The sequence below is a fragment of the Austrofundulus limnaeus genome, unplaced genomic scaffold (assembly GCF_001266775.1).
Source record: "Austrofundulus limnaeus strain Quisiro unplaced genomic scaffold, Austrofundulus_limnaeus-1.0 Scaffold80, whole genome shotgun sequence".
NCBI lineage: Eukaryota > Metazoa > Chordata > Actinopteri > Cyprinodontiformes > Rivulidae > Austrofundulus > Austrofundulus limnaeus.
Genome location: NW_013952482.1, coordinates 429,372 through 448,264, shown reverse-complemented (window position 1 = coordinate 448,264; position 18,893 = coordinate 429,372).

Below are 18,893 nucleotides of genomic sequence, written 5' to 3'. Positions count from 1 at the left end.
CATGACAAGCAATGGGCAACTACTAGGATTTGAGTTTAAGAACTAGCACACACCCACACCCACACACACACAGAGTGTAAAGTCTAGACAAAGTGATTACTCTTCAGGGGCTTCAGAAGCCTTTTAAACAGCATCTCTGTCTCCTCTCCGCAGATCACTAAGATGGCGCTTGTCCCTGTCAGCACCGTCAGCTGAGTGCATGTGGGCTGATGTCAGTGTTTCTGCTGCTGTAACAGGTACGGTGGTGTGACTYGTCTCTGATGAAACAAAAGTTGACAGCTTTGAGAAAAAAGAGAGGTGGACAGTCAGGGAGCTGAGAGGGCACTAATGTCTTGTAAGAAGTCAAATCTTTGTCCACTCTGTCACACCTCTCTCTCCAATTACTCTCACCGCTCCAATTTGAYGACTGCCACTGTTCCCTCTTGTTCCTTGCTCTCCTTCTCTCTGTTCAGCTGCCTCTTCTTTTCCTTTCTTCTGCTCTCTGCGCCTCTTCCTCTCTTCTCCTCGTCCTCCTACGCGCACCCTCTCACCTCTTTTCTCTTGCGGTTTGATCAGACAAGCAGGATCTCAGCAGGAGTATTTAAGGAAAGAGAAGACTCCTCTGTTTTCTTTCCCCTTTTCTTACCCCGCTCTCTGTGCTCTTGATTCCCATTCTTCCCAGTTTCTGTCCCACTCTAATATTCCCTCTCAATTTATCTTTCTCACACTTTTAGCTTTTTTTTGGTTCAAATCTCCTCATGGTGTCATTTTACTCAGTAACCACCATGTTTGTACACGTCTCTGTGTGTGTTTGTGTAACCCAAAGTGTTTGGATGGGGAACGTATAGTAGTGTGTTCACTTACACCAGGGGTGTCAAACTCCAGTCCTCGAGGGCCGCTATCCTGCATGTTTTAGAGGTTTTCCAGCTCCAACACACCTGATTCAGTGATTGAATTAACTCTTCAAATTGGGCAGAAGCCTGTTAATCACCCAGTGATCAAAATCAGGTGTGTTGGAGCAAGAAAACCTCTAAAACATGCAGGATAGCGGCCCTCGAGGACAGGACTTTGACACCCCTGACTTACACAGTAGGAGAGTTACGTCTGAGTCACTAAAGCTAATCTGGCTTGAAGGTGCAACTCCAGAGGCCAGTGATGTATATGTGTGTACATATGTGAGTAATTTTTATGTTTGTGTCAATTTCTTTTGACAAATCTAAGTGTGTGTTGTTTCAGCTGATTTTCAGTTATGATCTCACTATTATCACCACCAAAGATGCTTTTTTTGTCTGTGTGTTTTAGTAAAATCTGTTATAAACCATTAGATGGATTTTATCAAAACTTTCAAAATAACAATTTTAGACACTTTTCTGTGCTCGAGTTGCTGAGGTTTAGGAGACAAACCAATCCAACAACAGCTACAGCTTCTCCTGAGGAAATCCAATRCAACTATGCCACAAAGACTATACAATACATCCAAGGATTCTGCCCTGGTCCCAGTAGGTTGTGTCAAGAAAACCTACAAAGAGAGGCATTCTAATTGGATGCCCAAACCACCTCAGCTGAGTCATTTCAATGTGGTGGAGCAGCAGCTCTCTGATAATGGCTACCTCATCAAAGAAGCCCATTCTAACTGAGATCTTGTTCTTTTGATTTTAATCCATATGTCATGACAACAGATGAGCATTGGAAGATGAACAGATCAGTAAATTGAGAGCTTTGCTTTTGAGTTTGACTCCCTTTTCATTGTCCCAATCGGTTGACCCATTTCCGGCTCCATCTTGCCATCACTCACCAGCGAAACAAACAAAACTCTGAGACACTTGCACTTCTGCACTAGAGTCTGAGTCTCACTATTGACTCAGATGAAGCATTTCACTTTTTTCCTGCTGAGAGCCAGAGGACCTGATACACAGTCAGCAGTGAACTGCCCCAGTGCACACTAAAGGTCACAGATTAAATATATGAACAGAACCATTGTTTGCAAAAGTAGAGATGAGACCTGGAAGTTCCGAAACCTGACACCCTCCTCTCAAGGGTCAGCCACAGAGTTGAACCTGCGTCAAAATGACCACGACTTAGTCCTGAGGGTCCACACCAACACACCCAACATAATGCCTCCATGAGCTCAGACATTTTTAGAACGACTTCTGTTTGGAGGGAGTGGTGGTCCTGAGGTTTGAGAAGGTGTTGCTATAATAAGCAGGTCAATGGTTCAATTCCCCACACTATCCACAAAAACGGTCACAGTGTGAACAGATCTGAGCAGAGAGTCACACCGCAACAGCCAGCCAAGTTTCAGGAAGTCCGTTATACAGAACAGGTGGAGCATTGAACAACCAATGAGGAAACGACAAGTCTTGCAGTAACTTTTACGTGAAGAAGGACATCAGCCAGACAGTGGCATTTCAGAATCATGAGGACAGATAATGACAATCGAAGTAATTATCAAAAAGATACAAGTTAAAACGTCAAGACAGTTCGAACTTAAAAATCAGCAGAGAGGTATAATTATTTTTCCAAGACACCTTGAAAAAAAGGTTTTTGGTGTTCTAACAGGTTACCACAGATCTGTTTTTGATGCTCACAGACCAATTGGTCACACAATCCCAGGCTGTTCAKGGTAAAAAAGACAGACAGCAGTCTAAGAAGACATTTTGTCTCACAGACATTAAAGCTCAGAGGATGGAGGACTAATACTAGAGTTAAAGCTGTGTTAAAGTATGTGATAATCAGGTAACTGAGAACTGCTTGTTAGCTGGATGGATTAGGGAAGTTGTTCTTTTTCCTCATAAGAACCTTAAAACCTCCTTGGTCATTTTCTTTCTTTCAGTCTCCAATGTTGAAGCCCTGAAAGTGACATAATTTTGAGTTTCCATTTTCCAGCTGTAGGGCATATCAAATGCAGTATAATACCAACCTTATTCTATTAACTGCTGAGTGGGCAGGACTGTCCTACCATGAAAAACAAAAACAACATTTTTACAGTAAAAAAAAAGAGGGCCGTATGGATTTTGCTGAAAAAGGACAAAAATCTTGGGAAAAGGCTGAGAATGGGTCCACAAAAATCTGAATGATAAATAGTCTTGTTTGTTTGTTTTATTTCTAAGTGAAAACCATTTCTGTTCCCAGCACAACCTCAGCTGTAACTAAAACCACTTTCAGTGTAATAACCATGATGATGGAGAGCTTCTCGCTTTTTAGTGAAGTTGTCATTTTACTACAAACTCGCGACATTTAACAACAAATGTTTTTATTGTGATTTACCTTTGCCAAATGTTGAYAGCGGAGTTGTTAAGATATAAAGCAGACAGGGTTTTTTTTAAGCTATGGTTTGTGGGAATGCTGGAAAAATAAAAAAGTGTTTTTGTGATTAGTTTGTTTTAGCAGGTGGGTTCAAACACAGGTCAAATTCTAGCCTCTTTGCAAATTTTTGGTTAACTGTTTATTGTCTGATGCAGAAAGATGAAAGACGGGTGACAATGTTTTTGACTCTGTGTGCGTGTGGTCAAATTGTCGCAAACCAGTGGATGGATTTGAATAAAATATCAAAAAGCAATCATTGGATGTACATTCTCATTAAGCCTCAAGATGGCCATCACAGTTAAGCAATCTTAAAGGGGCAATATTATGTGTTTCTCAGGCACATATTTAAATTCTATACATGATAAAAGTACCTATGTCACGTTCAGTTGTTATTAAAATGCTGTTTATATGTTTAAATAGAAAATAAACTTGACTTCACATCATATCTGTTTCTAAACACCTTGAAATTGGCCTCTGTCTCTTTAAGAACCTCCTTCCACTTCTGTCCCGCCCTTTCAGCATGGGGACTGGTGTGTGTGTGCGCTCTGATGATGAGGAAGCTCAGCTTGGAGACACAGCCCAGAGGAGGAGCTGATCCCAAAAGGCGGTTCTAGTCCCAATGAGTCATTTTTGCCCTTTAACATACAGCTCAGTTAACTTTATGTATACTGACCAAACATTTTGCGCTCTTCGAGTACTTAAAGTTCTTCAAGCTCTGACAGGTCACACAGGAGATCCTAAGTAATGTCATTTACAAGATTTGATCCTTTGAGTCATTTTTCATAATAAAAGGATTTTATTCATTTATGAATTTTATTTCAGTCATGAAAGTTGGTGGGCGATATGCACTGCTTTAAGGAATCGTAACCCTTTAATTGTAATATACAGTGAAACCTTGCAAAGTACTGTTTTAGCTTGCAGACTCAGTCCTTTGCASATTTTTTCATAGTGAACAGCAGTGGTTCCCAAATTTTTCAGCTTTTGATGTATAGCAAAGACCTGTACCCCAAACTAGTTTTAGCTGATTGACATTGCTGTCAGGTCAAATAAACAAGGGCATGATTAGAATATTCATTGTGCCATGCTGTGGCAGTGTGTTTAGGGGAGTCATCAGTTACCAGTTTGATCCCTCGTTTTGTCCGTCTCCATCATTAGGGACAGGACACTTCCCCCGCCTTGCCTGCTGGTGGTGGTCAGAGGGCCTGGTAGCGCCGGTGCATGGCGGTCTTGCCTCTGTCAGTCTGCCCCAGGACAGCTGTGACAACATTGTAACATACCACCATCAGTGTGTGAATGTGTGTGCGTGAGTCCTTGGTCTTAATAAAGCACTATACTGTATAAGTTCAGACCATTTATCCCATTTAGGTACACTAACCTCCCTCTTTTGTAATAACTAAGGCAGAAATTTCTTGTTAGTATTTTTAAATGTAATTCTGAAAAGCTTTTCAAGACCCCACCTTGTTGTTTCAGGACTCATCTCTGGGTTCGGACCCCATCTTTGGGAACCACTGCTGTTCAATAAGGAACATCATTTTTCTCTCTCATGCTTTCTCATGAGTTTTCAAGCTAAATTGTTAAGAAAATTATAATTTGCAAATTTTGTAACATAAATATTAATATTAATTCAGTTTAACAAAAAAACATAATGTAGTACAGTACATGACAGGTAAACATCCGCAAGGGATTGACATGCATGTTCCACCTTTTACCAGTTTACGGTACAGTTCTGTGTGGTGTGCAATTGCTAACTGTTTAGCTCTTTTTTTTTTTTTTGGTTCTTACCACATTATGATGCCACTCAAATGCTCTGTAGATCTTTTGTTATCATATCCAGTAATTGTGTTTTTTTTTACGATTCATGGTTATCATAGAATGCAACCCCCATGAAAATTGTGGTTTCACTGTATTTTAAGATTTCTCTCAAAGACATAGACTGACTAAGGCAATGTGGCAGGCTCTTCTCACTGCTATGACATTTTATTTTCTCCTTCTGTCTTTGAAAAGCCCCTGGTTTAGTAATGAGGCATTCACCAGGCCAGCTCAGTGTCACCGACTGACGATTCCATTTTATCAAGCTTTAGACATTAATAAGGGAATCTGGGAGTCCTGGATGATTCAAGACGCTTTCTTCAGCAGGTCATGTTGTCGCCGTCCTCCTCCTCCTCTTCCTTCTTCTTCAGCACAAACGCTTYGACAAGCAAACCTGTCACTCGAGCCAAAATCAGGGCAGCAATTTCTCCACTGCATTCGATGTCCTCTGATGAAACAGCAGCCTCCTCGTCTGTGTACGTTTCAACTTTTAAAGAAATGTACAGTTTCTTTGCATGATGGGAATTTTCTTAACGCTTTCCACACAACAAATTTTGTCGGCCCTCCTTACAAATTTGATGCGACTTTCATGCAATTTCTGCCTCTTCTCCTTTCACTCATTGTTCTGTGCTCCTTCACATTCCCACAATGCACTGCCCCACAAAAAGGCTCACTGCCCTCGGCGATGGCTTGACTGAGCCAACTGAACTCTAGAGGCCTGATTCTCGCCTGTGTGTGTGTGTGTGTCTGTGTGTGTAAGACGGAGAGAGCGAATGAGAGGATGCACTGCTGTTTTCTGTCATTGCGCAGCTCTTATCGAGGGCTGTTCATCTGCTCTTACACACAAGCCCACGCTGATGTACAGCACACACAGACAGCCATGCATGAAACATAGTTTGCATTAAATACTTGATGAGGTGTGTGAGGCTGTCAGGCATCGTTCTGCAGTTCGGTGAGAATACTTGTCGCATCCAATGAACAATTTTGTCTTGTGTAACGTCTCCTGAGACTCAATATAGGGAATCAGCCCAGAGTCCCAACAATCTGCTTATATAAACTTCAGTACATACTCGTGTCACGTTCTACCACAGTATATAACAAACACACGCGTCATTAAAAATATTTCATGGCTCCTGAAAGATGCAAGCTATAACACAATCCTACAGAACTTTTTTTGACCACATTTCTTTCATTTTATTCTGGCGGCTTGACAGTGCAGTGGTTAGAGTCTTCTCTCAGTGAGAAGGTTGTAGGATTGTTTCCCGGTCTTTCTGTGTGGAGTTTGCATGTTCTCCCCATGCATAGGTGAGTTTTCTCTGGTTACTCTAATTTCCTTCTACAGACCACGCATGTTAGAATAGTTGGTAACTCTAAATTGTCCCTATAAGTGAATGGTTGTTTTGGTTGTTTCTATGTGTTCCTCTGATGGACTTGTGACCTGCCCAGGGTCTCACACAGTAACTGTTGGGGATAGACCCACAGGCCAGAAAGAAGGTGTGGACAAAATAAATGGATGCATGATGTTATTCTGAATCAACTTATTCCTTTCCAACATCTAGAAGCAAACATTTAATAATTTAACTTAACTTGAGGAAACGTTCTGCTGTTTTCTCAGTTCTCTGTTTTTAGTTTTGCTGAGGTTGATAAGCTGTGGCAGCCATCTTGAATCAGTTTGACTTCACCCACGTAGCAGACAGGTTTGGGCCAGATCTTGTGTTAAGCTGGCACTGCTGGCTGACTGCTGGAATGGCAAGTGGTTTGTAAATTAGATGTGGGCCAGGTCTGGCAATGCTTTTTAAATTGGCATGCCACAGCTGGCCCAGTTGTGGTTTGGTTTATGTGGTGCTGACCCAAACATGGACCACCTCTAGCAAACCACATCTGGGCCACTAAAAGGGCCCTCATACTTGGCGGGATAGTGTTAGAGTGTTGGTGCCTTGTGTGGCCCAGAACTGGGCCAGACAAATTTTGCTACACAGGAAGGTCAAAAGGTAAACGTGGGGATCTTTTTGTTCTTTTACAGTAAAACAAGGTGTCAAGTTGTAGCGAGGGAATGAACTCAGATCCAGACAGAGGATGATGTTTTAACTAAAAAGGTTTATTAAATCAACAAAACAAAAAGCTGACAGGCCAACTAAATAAAATAATAAAGAACACGAAGGGGAATGAGACCGAAGGTACAAACATACAATGAACCAGCAGGGAAATGAAGGACAAGACCAGTATTTAAACAAACAGAGGGAGAGAGGAAATGACAAACACCTGGGAGTAAGACTGATTAGTGATTGCAGACAGGTGAGGATGATAAACTGAGAATGACAAGGAAATAAGCTGAGGAGGACTGAAAGGTGGTGACACAGGGAAAACACACATCCTCACACAAGGAGCAGACCTGCAGCTCATTCATTCATTGTTCTAAAAGTTCCACTGATTTCCATGCTCTGAGAAGCCAAATGATCAGAATTGAATCCTGGATCTGTCGAGCAGCTGCTGAACAACATTGTTGAACTTTGAAATCTCCTTTGATACAAAAACTGCTGAATCCCCACCAACAGATGTCAGTGTAGGAAGCTGCTGTTTCTCACTAAGTAGACTTTTGTTCTTAATGTAAATCAAGTTAAACAAAGACTTGGACTGTTTGTGCAGGGATTAGACTAAAAACCACAATCCTGTCCTGCTCTTTACTGGATTTGGGGAATTTTGGGGGTGGCAGCATCCACCCCAGCAATCACTGTCTGCAGACAGACCTACACTGGCCAATGACATTAACTACTTCTAATCCTAAAAGCCTTTTATCCTGCAGTGCTAACCCCTCCAGAGGTTTTATATGCACACACTGGATGAGGGAAAATCCTGCTTCTGTGTTTGGAATGCTTATTTCAAACTAAATGTTGTGTTAATTTACAGAAAACCTTTTACCATTCAGAGATGAATGTACAAAACAAAAACTGTAAGATTTTTAAGCCTCCTATATTACTCTTTGCCTTATAAGGTTTGAAGTGAGTGATAASTTTAAAAACTCATAAATATGCAAAACCAACTCAAATGAGTTCGTATTGTTTTTTCAAATTAATTCAGCTTTTATGTGTTTAGATTTTAGTTGTTATGCTCAACCTTTACGGTTTGTTACTGTAATAGCAGCCAAGAGCAGCTGAAGGACAAACAGCAATTAGCCACCAGGAGTAAATTTCCCTTGGACCAAAACGTGTAACGGTAAGTGGCCTTGAACTTGCTGTCAAATTAGACTCATTAAATGTGTGTCATAAGGTAAAATGAAAAACTGAGATGTGAGAGAGAGAGAGAGAGAGAGAGAGAGAGAGAGAGAGAGAGAGAGAGAGAGAGAGAGAGAGGGTGGGTGGGGGTGGCGGCAACTCAAACTCTGTGTAATAACAATTACAGACATATCATTCATCACCTTCCATGACAGAGTTTTAAAATAAGATCAACTTGTGATCAGAACAGACCAGATCATAACAACCTGTAATGTCAAACTTTGTAACTTACTTCATGTGTGATAGTGTGATATCATGTGATTTGTTAGTATGTTTGAAGTATGGGTTGAGGTTGACTCTCAGCTACAACCAGCTTTTGAGATGAAAATCCAACAATTTGTTTTAAAGGTTTTATCAAAACCTGTCAAGTGATTTATAGGATATTTTGCTAACAGACGTACCACTGACACGAGCAGAAACATGTTGGTTTCACATGATGTCACAATACAGCACAGCAAGAGAGCGAAGTGTACCGGAGGATCTGCCATCTGAAAAAAACCAATGTTTTGTGTAGTTAACGGCTGATCCAATCATTCTAAACAAGAAAAAGAAAAGGGTTATTATAAAGTACCAAAGATTCTTAAACACAAATAAATAAATATAAAATAACACCATAAAAAGTGGATTGTAAACCTATTCCTGCAGTCAGGAGGAGCAGAGTCTGCTAATGCTCGTTTCTGCAGCAACCACTTTATAAAAGGTGTTAGCTTGCTAATTTGTTTTTTGTGGCTGAATTTGATTGTTGTAAAATGCTCATTTACTTAGTACTGTTTATTAGGTTACCCGTGGTCTAACATGGAGTTCATCTTGACTTTTTAAGCTGTCCTAGCATTCAGTGTTATTAGGTGTTGCATGTTTGTTGATGTTTTAGCTGCTACTGCTAGCATCTCCCCATAAAACAACACCAAAGCAGTCACCCTGGTGAAAACCAAATAATAATCATCCTTTGGTTTGAAGGTTGTGGACCCACCCACTGACAAAAAGGTTATAAACCTCCAGGCTTTCATCTGCTGTTTGGTGTAGTAAAACATCTTAAGGACCAGATAGTTTGTGATTCAATAGCCTCAATTGTCTGCAAATCTTTAGGTTCATATCCGACATATATGCTAATTAATTGTTGGTATCTTGKTTTTATATTTTCCTCGATAGATATTTTAATTTTTGTCCTCCAGTTGAGATTGTCACTAAAACCATGTGACTGACCCCAGCTCTCTTATACTCTCTTACAAAAGTTGATTTCTTTTCAACTTTCATCATCTGCAATACAAATGTTTTCCTCTTATTTGACTGATAGGTGTCAGGTTGTGAAACATGGAAGCTCTGTGTCCGGGTCTCTGCCCTGTTCCATGGGAGTTCCACAGGGTAGCATTCTGGGCCCATTGCTTTTCCTATTATATATAAATGACCTTCCAAAAATATTGAAGTATTCAAATWTTTTAATGTATGCTGATGATACTGTACTTTTTTGTCTGATTTCAATATTGAATCTATTAATAGTCAGTTACAAGCAGATCTTCAGACATTTCATGGTTGGCTTCAAGATAATCTTTTGTCAGTTAATGTTAAAAAACTGTGTGCATGTATTTTTCCTCACCCAGGAGACGTTTCAATATAACAAATTAACTCACTTTTTTAAACAAACCCCTTGATATTGTCACTACCTACAAATGTCTTGGAATTACTTTGGATTCTCATTTGACTTATTGTGATCATGTACAAGTCTTAACCACTAAGTTGAAACAGAAATTATATGTTTATTCAAAAATTAGATCCAATCTGACATCTTCTGTTTCAAATATGTATCTTCATGCCATTATACTCTCAACCATGTCATACTGTTTACCTGTTTGGTCTCTTACAACAAATGAAATCTTAGAACCCATAGTTAGGCTCTACAACAGGGCCTACAAAATTCATAAAAAACTTCCTGGTTGGACTCATCACTGTACAGTTCTTTCATTGTCTGATGCCTTGACTTTTCAGAATTATGCTTTGTATAGTGGTATTAATTTATATTTTCAGATCTTCCATGGTGCCAATTATTAAACTCTCTGTGCATTGCTGCCCAAATCAAATTCTGGAAGTGGTCATTCAACTAGATCTATTACAAAAGGACAACTGATATTACCAACTTTTAAAAACTGTTACGGCCAGAGGTCTTTCTTCTATGTTTATACTAAAGCATGGAATGACATTCCTCAAAACATAAAGTCCATTTCAAAACTACAGCCCTTTAAGAAGAATCTTGTCTGCCATCTGCTGGACACTTTTGTTGTGCTCATATTTAGATGTCCTATTTTGCAAATGCTGCCTTTTTGAAATTTGGTATGCTTGTTTGTCTTTGTGTCTATGGTGTATAATGATGTGATTGTGATGCTGTAWTTCTGAGTGTTTTATGTGCTGCAGAACAGGAACCTGCTGTAAAACAGCAATTATGCTGAGTCAGGCTTGATTTTTAGTAATATTTTCCTGTTAAATAAATCAAATCAAATCAAATCAGCTTTTGCCTTCACCTTCAGCACCAGAAGATCAAAATCGCACAGATCCTGTACATCCCAGCACAGAAGGGCCAACCTGATGGCGCTGATTAAATGAGAATGATTCGAGACAAACTGAGAGCTCCTCACCATCAGCACACGTTACAGTCAGCATGAAACACCTCAAACACCTCGGACAGCTCCTGCTCCACTTCAAAATCAGCACCACGGACAGAGGCACAAACGAACAAAGTGGTGGGAGAAAAAGGGCTTCTTCTTCAGCATCATAAACTGGAAGAAGAGGAAAAAATGTTGGAAGACTTTAAGCATAAATTCTGATCCAGCTCAGTGGAGAACATGTTTCAAGCTCGGCGGTAAATTTCCTGTTTCAAAAGAAATCCTTTGTGGTCCCGTTGAGTTGCACAGTTTGGTCTTTTCTCCTGGTGTGAAAGTAATTCAATACAATTTTTGTACCAGAAATTTTCTTGTAGGCTGAACTCACAGCCTTTTCCTGACCATTGCATGCTCTAAAAAAGTTAAAAGCAGTCAGGTTCACCTCAGCAGCAACAGAACTTCACTTTGAAACATCTTTGTGGTTCACAGGTCTATAATTCAGAGCTGTGGTTGACGTCGCTGAATGAATAAAGCTGGTTTACTCAACCGGAAAACTTGTCTGACAGTTTCATGGAATTAAATGAATCACTAACTCCTTTTCACTTTCAAACTTTGAGGGAAACTAGATAAGCAACACAGTGATGGTTTTAATTGTTTTTTTCCCCAAAACTAAATTAGTCAAAATAGTTTTGTTGATAGCTTTGGGACAAAAAATTCCCTTTACAAAAAAATCTTGTTTTTATCTCATTTATCAACTTTAAAGAAGTTCAGTTACTATTTTCTGATGTTCTTGCCCACTTCTCTCCAAATGTGCAAAATTTCTGGTTTTGCAACAGTAACATCAAAACAGATAATAAATAAAAATATGGGTCAAAACCCACCAAAACAAGTGGCAAAATGACACGAAGTACTGCTGCAGAGAGGCATGCAGATATAGTTTGTGACTGTTCTGTGTCGTCTTCACTCTGAATGTTCTCAGTGGGATGAATGTGCCCACAGGCCTGTTGTTTTATGATCTGTCCATGACTCCGGGGCTGAAAACTGAAGCCAGAGAAGAAGAGACAAAATCTGCACATGTCTGAACAACCACATGAGGCTGTTCTATCCATGTGGACCTCTGTGGTAAAATACACAACTTAACAGCAGAAATAAACATGTTTACAAGCTGTTGCAGAATTAYTTTCATTTCCTGTATTTCATTTTTCTGTTATTGGAAGGAACTGCATTTGAAAAATAAAGTATGTGTCTTTCAAATTCATACAAATCTTGTTTAGACCTAATTTTATGCCTAAATGAGAGCTTGAACTCACCGTGAGACCATGACAGTGGATGTGTCAGTCATTTTGATTAGCCTAATTAGCTGCAAAGCTGTAGTTGGATTGTCCGCCATGGCTCATCAGTAAAAACCAAGAGAGTTGACAACTTTACCTACAAAACTAAAACATCAAACAAGTGCAGATTCATCCATTTTTGCCTTGAAAACAACACATACGTTATTCGTTTTAAACTCACAGAGCCTTGTCTGATCCATGGCTCAGTGCTCCAATCAATCACTTATAAAAAGAACGATCCAGCGTTGTGCCAACAAACATCAAGCAACTTAAACAACCAAGTTCAATCATTCAGGCACTTTTCTTACCAACAACCTGACGCAAAGACACTTTGTTCCCATTTCTTTAGATTAACAAATAAAAATATATCAAAAGACAACAATATATTAGGTTTTACACTTCCCCTCTTTTACTTTCACATTAGAAAGGCAGCCAAGGTCTAAAGAAAAACCTTTATAAATCCTATAAACTGTTTATCAAGTTCAGTTTAAAAGATTACAAGGATGCTTGGAAGAAAAGTGTAAAGGCATTCATGGTGGTTTAAAACTTTTGCACTGCACTGCATGAGATTTGTTCCTTGAAGTAGCCTGGCACTGTTCATCATTGATTAATGCCTTTGGTTATTGAATGAATGAATGGATAATACATTGAGGAACAAATAAATGCATGCTTCTGCTTGAGCAGTTCAGTTGGTCTGTTGCTGCTTATCGTAACTTTATCCATTTTAAATCTGACGTAATGTTAAATGAACTGGATTCATTTTCATTTTTGCACCCATCTAGTGAAGTTAGATTAAATAGAAATATTTACTCCAAACTGTGACTTATTTTGAAGATTTGCATTTCGTTTCAGTAACAGCAGGTGACAAAAAAGACCTTCAGGACAGTAAATGATAATCGAGTTCTAAAGAGATGAAACTAATGGTAATTCGCGGGCCGGGCAGAGATCTGACAAATTTATGTCTCACTGAAGTAATAAGTAGAGCCGTAAACTACAGCATAGCTTTCTGCAGTGAATAAAAGACGATTAAACTGTTTTATATGGATGGCAGTGCTCTCTGTAAATATTATCACAGAACACAGTAAAGCCTCTGTGAAGCCACGACGTGGATTCACTCACTTCAGTCACACACGTGCAGAAGTTGGCCTAGTTTGTCTGTCATGGGGCATTATGGTTGTTGTTGGTGGGAGAGGAGCGGGGAGAGGAGGAGGTGGGTGATGCTGAGGGGGACGATGCCCAGCGGCGAGCTCCTTCCCCCTCGGGTAGGGCTGAGTGCTTCTCTCTCTCCTGCCTGGAGCTTCATCATTTATGGAAGAGACAAAATAAAACAAACACAACAAAACGGCGTGAAGTCTGAGAGCTGCAGTTCTCACATGTTGAGGCTCCCCCCTTTGCACACACAGAGAGAGGGGCCGACAGAGATGCACGCGGATCAGAGTTTGTTGAAGTCCCTGCTTCTGCCTCCCAGCATCCCTCAGCAGCCAGCAGCCAGGTGGAAAGCCTCGCTTTGAATAACAAGTCTGCAGCACAATTTGTTAAAACCGTCTCGGTCAGGACGCTAACATCGTGATTAGCCAAGTTATTAAAGCTAAATTTACTCTGAGCGTTCCACGTCTGTTTTCACACATGGAAGCAGCTGATTACCATGGATCTATTAGCATAACTGTAGCCCTGTTGAGATGTTTAYATGTGTGTGAGAAGGAGGAGGTGGGGTTTGTTCCCATCAATCACAAATGACATCTCCACTTGGTGGTTATTGAAGATTTATAGCTGACTACTGAAGAGGCCATGATGCTTTTGTTGCTCAAACTGAKCTGACTGACAGCCTGTGATGTCAAACATCATCTGTCAACGTTTACTGAATCCAGCAGAAAGCCCACCGTCAGAGCAAAGGGAAAAGAGGAGGTTATCCTGAACAGTGAAGAGGAACAATGACTTTAGACTTATGCAGCTTTGGAAGACAGTTAAAAAAAGAAGGTCAAAACTGAAGCAGCTGGGCTGAAAAATTAGCTATTTTCCCCTCCACATACACAGAGTAAAAGTAGGGAAAACTCATTCAAATTCAGGGTGACATTTATAACTGTACTTCCAACAAAGAGGACTTTATCTGTAAGCCTGACAGTGACGCTATGGGACTAATTTCAACTGTTTTTATATGTTTTTTTAATGGGATAAAATAATGTAACTGTCATTCATTAATTTGTCTAACTTTTCAAGGTCACAGGTGGGAGGAGCTGAAGTTTGTTTCAGCAGTCAGCCTGCAAGGGGAAGGATACATCCTGGACAGGTTGTCAGATCATTGCAAGGCCAGCACAGACACACACTCACAAGGTCAGTGTAAACCCACTAATTAAAGTAATAGTTCATAATTTACAATGTGAAGTTCTTTGGAAAGTTCAGAAACAGGTAATATTTTGACTAACCTAACCCTGTTGGAAGAACATCTATCCATTCATCCCTTATCTACACCTGCTTTGTCCTTTCAGGGTCACTGGTCCCCATATTCAGMAGTCACAGTGTAAGGGGCGGGGTACCCTGGACAGGTCGCAAGTCCATCACAGGAACACACAACCATTCACTCTCTCACTCACACCTAGGGACAATTTAGAGTTACCTATTAACCTAACAGTCATGTTTTGGTCTGTGGGAGGAAGYCGGAGTGCCCGGAGAGAACATGCAAACTCTATCCAGAAAGGTCCACAGGCCGGGATTTGAACAGGCAACCTTCTTGCTGAGCGGCATCAGCTCTACCAACTGAGCTACCATGCCTCCAACTGGAAGAACTTTTTTTTTTTGTTATATTGGACTGGATGAACAAGCTAATGGATATTTAGCTGAAGTCCGAAGTGGATTGCTGGGATCCAAARCAAACAAACAAAAAAACTCTCAAATCTAAAAAATAAATCACAAGATTTCACATTTTCAATTATAAACTTCTCCATTGCCATCAATTTCAAATCACACAATTATCATTATATTTCTGCTGGGAAAAAAAGTGAAAAGTGTAACGCCCAACTGAAGGTAATATGATATTTTCTAAAATAGAAGCTCGCAACTTGCTCTCATAATTTTGAGATTTGAGCTGTTTTATAAGGTCTTGGCCTCATTCAGACTAGCTGTTAGTTTGTCAGTGTGGTCAGTAGTCATCTATGTCTTCAAACCAAGGTCTGTCTACAGCAGGTAAGATGTTAATTAGTTATGACCTTTTCACTTGAACCCACTTCAAAGCAACCGAACTGAGACTTAACCCAACATGCATGTTTTTGCTCTGTGAGAGAAGGAAAGTACAAACATAGAAAGGCCTGAGTGAACCCAAACACAAACCAGACACCGTTTTTTCTATTGATCATAAACCATCAGAATTACTGTCATAAAGTTTCCTCCGTAAAGAGTATTTAAATCAGACAGTTTGTACATATTGTCAACAAAATGTGCCTGCCAGGCACAGATTTAACTTTATTACGTTTTTATTCACAGAAATACTATTTCATTCATTAAAGTTATTTTTTTAAACAGTTATAGTTAAACTTATTTTTTACTCATCATGCCTCCAATCTCCTTGGACAGCGTTGACTTCTCTAAGTTTCTCTCATGAGACAAAAAGTAAAATTCACGAGGTTATTAGCGTATATTAWAATGGAGCAGCCTTATTTCTGACCAGCCATTTTAAACAAATGGAAATTAAATTGTGTTGCATGACTGAATTTTTATCATAGATCAGTGAGTATAAGACATGTTTGTGATGTTGTATAAATATGTTGTTTTTTAAATATATACCTGTATCTCACAGCTAGAGACACTAAATTATCTGAAAATATGCCATTTTTATTTGAAAAACAACAACAACACAGAATTAGTACAACAGATTCATTTGAGTATTTGTAATAAACTGTGAATAAATTGTTACATTTGCATGATGTTTCTGACATGCATGACACTTTTTGTTGGAATAGCAACTTTATATTTTTRGTATCCTAATTATTGCATATCTCAATAGAATTGCAAATTTTTTGCTTCATTTTATTTTTTTAAACACAATTTGATTTCATAAGTTGCCAAAGTTGTCTCAAGTTTTGCACTTTCTGTTATAATGTTACTATAATAAAATCATAATATTACAAAAAAGTTACAAGAATTAAATTKTAGTATTTCTAGAAGAAAGTTGTACAGGAATAAAGTCTTTGAAATAGACAGTCATTTGCAAAATTGTTACAAAATCCTGCTGCTGATAATAATTTGATGCTGTTCTAAAACATTAAGTATTTGTAAAAGTGAAACCACAGGATAACTTCACAAGATGCTCAACGTTCCTTATTATAACTCAGTGCTATTTGGACTTTGTTCTCATATTATTTAGACTTTATTTAGGTACCGGTAATATTATTATTATTATATTCCCGTAATATGATGTAATTCATGTATGACTTTATTAACATTATATTGCTCCATTCTCATAATATTTAGACTTTATTCATGTACGAATTTACTCTCAAAAGGCTTTATTCTTGTTACACCATAAGCTTATTCCCGTAACAATATAAATTTATTCTCATAATTTTTAGACTTTTTTCACGTGCGACTTCATTCTCATAATGTTATGATTTACTTTTGTAATACTATGAATATTCTTTTAATACTATGACTTCATTCTTATAATATTATGTTTTTATTCTTGTACAACTTTATTTTTGTAAGACTTTATTCTCATAATATGATTACTTTATTCTAGTACAATTATGACTTCATTCTTGTAATACTGACTATTTGTAATACTATGACATTATTATTGTACTATTATGACTTAATTCAGATTCAGCTTTACTCTCGTATTACTATGACTTTGTTCTTGTAATACTATGACCATATTCTCGTAATGTTATGGCTTTATTCTTGCTATACTGACTTTATTCTCAAACTATTATGACTAATAAAAAAGTAATTGTTCTTTATTCATCATCAATGCATGATCCCATACATTGATGAAATTTGTGCTCTGCGTTTGACCCAGCACACATGAGAAACACCCAAGTGGAGCAGCGGGCAGCTGTGTGAGCGCCCAGGGAGTAGTTGGGGGTTAGGTGTTCTTATTCTATTCTTGTATGTTATTCTCATACTATTATGACTTTATTCTGCTAATATGATGATCTTACTCTCATACGACTTTTTTTCTCATATTTTGACTCTTCTTGTGATTTAAAACAATTATCTTAGTCTGGCCTTAATACAAAAGCAATGAATATGAGAACCTCAATGAATGTTTTGAAATATTTTTGAAATTCTTTTGTGAATGAGTTTGTCACAGCCCAGTGATTTACATAACATATGCAAAAAGAAAAGGTTTTGCAAAATATACACCAGTGTTTTTTATTAATTTTTTTGTTAATAGTTACTCTGGCAATTCTTCTCTGTTCACTGGATATATTTTATAAAAGCGAGACAATCAGAAAAATACGCATTTAGCTGCTAAAATTCATGTTTACAACCAAGAGGATGAATATAAAGGGCTAAGACGACCATTGGGCGCACATATGRTAGTGCTGAGGTCAGGACCATTTCTGTCAATATTGTGGAAGAACCCACTGGTGTAACTCCAGACCTCATGCCATGTGGAGCTGTAGGATTTGACTTCAGTTAACCTCTGGCAGGCTCTGATGACACTACGATAGCGACATCCTGATGTAATGTGTCGTCTGTTTCAGGAAAAACTGGCCATGGAGCCTCTGACAGTTTCAAGTAGAGACAGATTTTAAAAAGCCCTACTTTCAAAAGTTGCACAGCACACATAGCTGCCAATCAAACATCAGCTGTCACCTTTCACTAAAGCCTGCAAAAAGTCCACCATCTCAGCTGTGAAGGGACACCCTGGACACAAAGTCCTCCTGACTATGTATCAGCACTGAAAGCTATATCCAAGTCAAAATAGTGTCTTCCCCACCTTCCCTCCTTTGCCTGTGAGATGATTTTTAGCAGAAAATTGCTGTCAATCTCCATTAAATCAGCCTGATCTCAGACCATTGCAGAYGCAGAGTCAACACAATGAGAAAAAAAGGCTGTAACATTATTTCTTATTTTTTTTTGCCCTCATCTTAAAGCCCGCAATATAAAGARAAAATGTGAAAGCATTTTCACGCTGAAACACACATTCACTCACTCGCTCTCACACAAAGTGAGTGCTGACCGCTGGAGGCTGAGAATAGATGTTCTGAGTTGGATTCAGTTGATGTAACTATTATTTCTCCTCTCTTTCGGGCTCTTTTCTGCCCTGGTTCATGTTACACCTTTCGCGTCTTCTCTTCCTCCTCCTCTTCTGCTGCTGCTCTCTCTCATTTCTCCCTATTCATCTCCTCTCTCTTCGTCCTCCCCTTTCCCTCTCCTATGACTAGGCTCAACTCACTCCAGTATTTTTAGTATTTGTGAGTAGGCGTTGCCAGGTCCTCATGAATTTTCATAAGTTTGTTTAGTGTGTAGGCTGACACGCAGCTCTCTCTATCTCTCTCCTCTTCTTCAAGCCATCTCTAACACACACGTACACAATCACAGCCATTTAAGAGTACAAGAGCACACGCGCACACACACACACACACACACACACACACACACACACA